The sequence below is a fragment of the Lagopus muta genome, chromosome 10 (genome assembly GCF_023343835.1).
Source record: "Lagopus muta isolate bLagMut1 chromosome 10, bLagMut1 primary, whole genome shotgun sequence".
Classification (NCBI taxonomy): domain Eukaryota; kingdom Metazoa; phylum Chordata; class Aves; order Galliformes; family Phasianidae; genus Lagopus; species Lagopus muta.
In genome coordinates, this window is record NC_064442.1 from 2550587 (window position 1) to 2555762 (window position 5176).

Genomic DNA, 5176 nt, shown 5'->3' on the forward strand with positions numbered 1-5176 from the left:
TATTATCCTTTTAGCAGGACTGTCGGGTAGATGGAAGCCAGGCCTGCGTGATGAAGAGCAGCTGAGCAGTGATTTGCAGCAATCCCTGTGGAGCAGTGAGCCAAACTGCTTGGGAACAGCTTACCCCAACCTGAAACACTGCAAAAGGGGCAACTTCTGCACTTGTGCTCTGAGGAATGAAGAAGCAGGACAAAATGGGATGAGGAACACTGACAGTGAGTCCTGAGGTGTGGGCTTTCCAAAGCCCAAAGACAGAAGGGAGGTGATGGAAACAACTGCTGCAAATCCTTGGAGGAAACTCGTCCCTCCAAGCAAGGCATTGCCTCAAGGACCTCGATACAAGGATATGTAACTATCAGAAGGCATCCAAAAGAGGGTTATGACGATGGGGAAAGGGTCCGGAAGGCAAAAGATGTGAGGAGCAGCTGAGGTCTCTTGGTTTGTTTGGTCCAAAGAAGAAGAGATGAAGGAAGGCCCCATGGCCCTACAGCTCCCCACAGCCCCATAGCTCCTCCATGGCCCCACAGCTCCTGTATGGCCCCATAGCTCCTGTATGGCCCCACAGCTCCTGCCCCTCTGTGGCCATCCAGGCGCTCAGATTGCACCTTCCAAATAATGCAATCAAAACAACTGGGCTAAAAGCATTCCATCTGGCTGAGGCTGACGTGAATTGTTTCTAATAAAACGAAAGCTCCGTGGGACAGCTAATGGGTGCTTATTAGTACAGCCGATGGACTATTCAATCAACCATGGAGGGAAACTAATGGGGATTGATGGCTAAAACACAAGATGAGAATTTACCTCTTTAAATAAATAGCTGATGGCTGGTGGTTGGATTAATCTTGGGTGCCTATGTGTCCCATGGATGCAGCACCCATCCCATAGAAAAATGCCTTTTTTTTTCCTGATTTTTTCTACTTTTTTTGCTCGAGCTGGTGGAGGAATGGAGTGGTTTGGAAAGAAAGGGCACCCGCACCTTTTAGGCTTGTAGTCACTCTTCCCTGCAGCAAACCACCCCTGTATTTCAACCCCCTACTAAACCTCCCATTCCCTACCCCTTGGAACACCTCCAACCAGATTACAGATGGCAATTCCTACATGACAGATCCCAGTGTCACTACTGACAATGGATCAGATGTCCATGCAGGCATACTGCTCCTTTTAATCCAAAATTTATCAAGAGCTTCACCTTGGAGGTTTAGGGAGGTGAAAAGGTAACTTCCTTGGAATAGGGCATGCATTTCTTTCCCTCTTGCCCCATTTTTCCCTGTCCTTTCACAGCAGCACGGCTATGAGCGACTCAACCCCACACCAAAGGGGTCCTGCTCCAAATAGCAACGTCATCAAAATGCTTTAAAAACCCATCCTGAACTTTGCAGGGTGGTGTGATAAGGACCTGTAGGAGCATCAAAACTTTGCAGCACGCTGTTGCTCAATGCTGTGCTGAGATTCCCAAGTCTGGGACAGCCCAGGCAAGAGAAAGAGAGAAGTTCTACCTGACAACGTTTTTGCCCAGCTGCTAAATACAGCACATGATGTTGTATACATGACAGTGCAGCACACCGGCTGTCTCACACAGGCTGGTGGGAAGCAGCAAAGGAAAGGGATGCTCTGAGCAGGCAGAGCGGCTGCCTCCAGGTTAGATGCATTGCTGCCATCATCCGGCAAACAGAACCAGCACAGGGGCACGATCCTGCTTGGGGCAAGGAAAGCGCCGTTTAGGGCCACAAATAAGAGCATGGCAGCAGACAGGGTGCTGTGGGAGGCTGCTGCCACCTGCACTGAGAACTTCAGCTTCCTTTGGAGCCTCTCCAGACTGTTCCTCTGGGGACAGAGACCCATTTTTCAGCTGTGCAGGCCCCCAGCAAACAGCCTGGGTCTGCTCTAAGGGTTTGGCTCTATCCTCACAGCTCTAGCCTGATGTTGAGAGAGGTGCAGAGTGAGGTTTGGCCACGGTTCAGCTAACCTGCTATTGCAGACAACGCGGTTTTGGCCAGAGCTACACGAGGCTTCTGGACCTTTCACACTCCCATTTCCCTTTCTGCAACAAAAACCCACAAAGATAAACCTTGGCAGTTGCCTCTGGTGTGAGGGAAAACAGAACCAGTTCTCAGATCTGATGCAGCCGAGGTGCAGCAAAATCCCCGTTTTTGGAACCATCAGACAGAACACAAAGGCCTTCCCCAGCACTGAAGGTCCCTGAGCATTTCACTTCTTACACCTGATTTCTATTTTTCTCCCACGTTCCTTCTCAGCTCAGAGTCAGGTTTTGGGGCAGGGTCACTAGAAAGCAACGCATGAAGGAATCCATCCTGGGGTTCACAGAATTGCTCAGGTTGGACAAGACCTTCAAGGTCATCAAGCCCAGCCACAACCTAACCATACTACCTGTATGGGAACTGTTAAGTCATGGCCTGAACCACTGATTGAGCACCTGGGAAAGGACCTGGCAGCCCTGGGAGCACAGGTGAAGGCGATTCAGCTGTGAGACAGGAAGGGGTGGAACCCAACTTCACCTCTCTTAGACCTCATTTAAGGACTGACTGCTGCTGGGGAAGGAGCTGTGGTTGGAGGTCCCTCTGTTGTGGAGCTTCCCTGGGAGCTTAGATCTTCAGAGACAGGTGAGCACTTTCTCTTTGTAACACCATCCTGTTTGTGTTAGTCCCTTTTACTGTTTGTCCTTTATCACCTTTCCACTGTGTTAATCTTTTTGACTGTAAGGCTACCCTAATTCTAGCAACCTACCAGGTAGCTTCCCACCTGAGGACAGGTATGTGAGTCCTGTTTGTAAACCCCAGCAGTGCCTTTGGTTCTCCTTGAGCCCCTACCACATCTCCTTGCCCTGGCTGTAGGAGCAGCAGCCACAGAGGAGTGCTGGTGGCCAACCCATATTGCCAAGCCTGGAGGGGCAAACTTCAAGCTTCAGAGCACTGGGCTGCTGTGCTGCAGACATCTGTAATCAGATGAGGAACTCTGGTCCGCATCAAACACCTCAGAAACGTGGCAATGCAGGACTAAAGAGAGACTGATGGAGATGCTGTGTTTTGCCACCAGAGCAAGCCCAACAGTGCTGTTCCAGAAGGACATTGCTGCCTTCCATGCTGCCCTGCAGGCCAGCTCCTCACCTGCCTTGCATCAGAGCCCATGACCCAGAGGTGAGTTGCTATATATCCCACCTCTAATCTCCCACTTTGTTCATTTCCCAGCGTGGCAGATTAAAGAGTGCTGTAAGGAGCAGATCTAGCAAAGGCACAGTGCCCTGAGGTAGATGCAGCTCGCTTTTATGTTCACTTTTAACAAGTGGACTCCTTCCTATTGTTCAGCAATTACTTTAAAATGGAAAATCATCAGATTTCCCCATAATGTGAAAAAAAATCAGGCCATCGTAAATCTTAGAACATGCCACTATCTGCACAGTGCATGTACTGCACTGGGGAAAAGGGAGCCAGGCCAAACCCTGCAGCACTTATAGGCAAAGGACAAAAAAAATTAAACCCTACAAGAGGGAGAAAAAGAGAGATAAATAGTTTACATCTATTATCTTTACCATATGTTCCCTTCCAATGGCATACACACAAACAGCATGTAATCTTCAAGCTCAGCTTTAGGCTCTTTGAAGTGACCTGAGCGTACCACTGATTTATTTCCAGCTAACCTTTCTCTTTGAACCCTGGGTCAAGGTTAATTCCATAATAAAACATACCTCATACAGCTGGCTTTTCCAGCCTTACCAGCCAGTAACGAACCCCTCAGCCATAAGCATTTGTTTTACTGAGTGTAGTATTGTATTTCTATTTTCCCTTCCCTATATTAATTTCCTTCACAGGCCCTAGTTAAGGAGGGGGAAAAAAATCTCTTTTCCGGTCCGTGAGATCAATTTTAAACACGCTGGAATTAAATGAAGACATTTAAGCCCTGTTTCTACGCTGAAATGCATCCACCGACACCAGAAACTATTTTTATTACAGCCTACGTTAAATAATCAGATCTTCAGTTTCATGAGGAGCAGAACAGCAGTGCTATTCAATCTGCTGTGCTGGCAGTGACCCTCTTACAAAGCCATCTTTGCACCGAGCCGCAGCAAAGCACCGAGGGCAGCTTTCCTATCTAGCAAAAACAACACGGGAAAAGGTAAATAGGTTTGAAGGGCACTTGTCTGAGAGAAGAAAGAGGAGGACAGCTGCTTGCCCATGCCACAGCCAGCCCTGCAGCAATAGAACACACAAGGATACATCTCCCTTAAAAGCAGCACCGAAAGCTTTCCATCCTTCATCTCCAGCAAAGCGGCTGCTCTGTGAAATGGGGTTTCATCCAGTGGCAGAGGAACGGGAGTGGATAGCCAGCTTCAACACAGCAAACTTATCTCATCAATAGCTGTCATTGCCCAACTTGGCCCAGCTTGCTGTAATGGAAGCTCTGTCCATTAGAAATTCAGAGGTAGGGAGCAGTTGGGGATCAGTGCTCTCAGAATTTCCATTGCCAACATTATAATGGTTAATGTTTTAGTCCTGCTGGGGGCTAATTTCAAGTCATTGATGACCCTATGTGCACCAGTTGTGACACTCAGACAAGCCTCCATCAATGCACGGAGTTCATGTGGGTTTGCAGCATCTGGAAAGGGCGGAATCCAGATTCCAAACCTTCACCCCAAGCCCACACAACAATCACATCCAGTGTGGTAAGAAGGGAAAGCTAGCACTGAGCTCACAGGATGGGTTTAGAGACAAATTGCATCCGGCAATTTGAGTGATGTAAAGCAAAGCAGCCTTTACAATCAGCGTGCTTCCGTGCTCACAGTCACAGCATCTCCAAGCTGGAGGAGATCCTAAGGGTTGCTGAACCCACTCCGTGCTGCCTTAGCACCAGCAGCTCAACGGGAGCTGCTCACGCGGCTCTTATTAAACTATTCACTTCTCATAAAAGCCGTTGAGCGAAGCCACAACTCAAGCCAACGCATCTATCGCCGTGAAATCGCCGTCAACGCGACGCAACCGTGCTCAGCCTGCTATCCACCAGGCTCTGCCCTCAAGCATCGGCGCTGCTCCGATGCTCCCGAGCCGATCGCGCAGGTAAGTAACCGCCCGAGCTCCGCAGTCGGGCACGAAGCTCCCGTTCCGCTCGCTCTGACGGCCGCTCCCCGCTGCAGGTGAGCGTCGGGCCGCGGGGCGGAGCGGCG

The 5176-nt window shown here is 49.6% G+C and overlaps 1 long non-coding RNA gene across 1 annotated transcript; it reads left to right on the plus strand.

Moving 5' to 3' along the window:
• Positions 1 to 2565: 2565 nt before the first annotated feature.
• On the plus strand, positions 2566 to 4944 carry LOC125698084 (uncharacterized). Its single transcript, XR_007379065.1, has 3 exons — positions 2566 to 2621; positions 2853 to 3155; positions 3827 to 4944. It is a non-coding gene; the product is annotated as an uncharacterized LOC125698084 (long non-coding RNA).
• Positions 4945 to 5176: the final 232 nt, after the last annotated feature.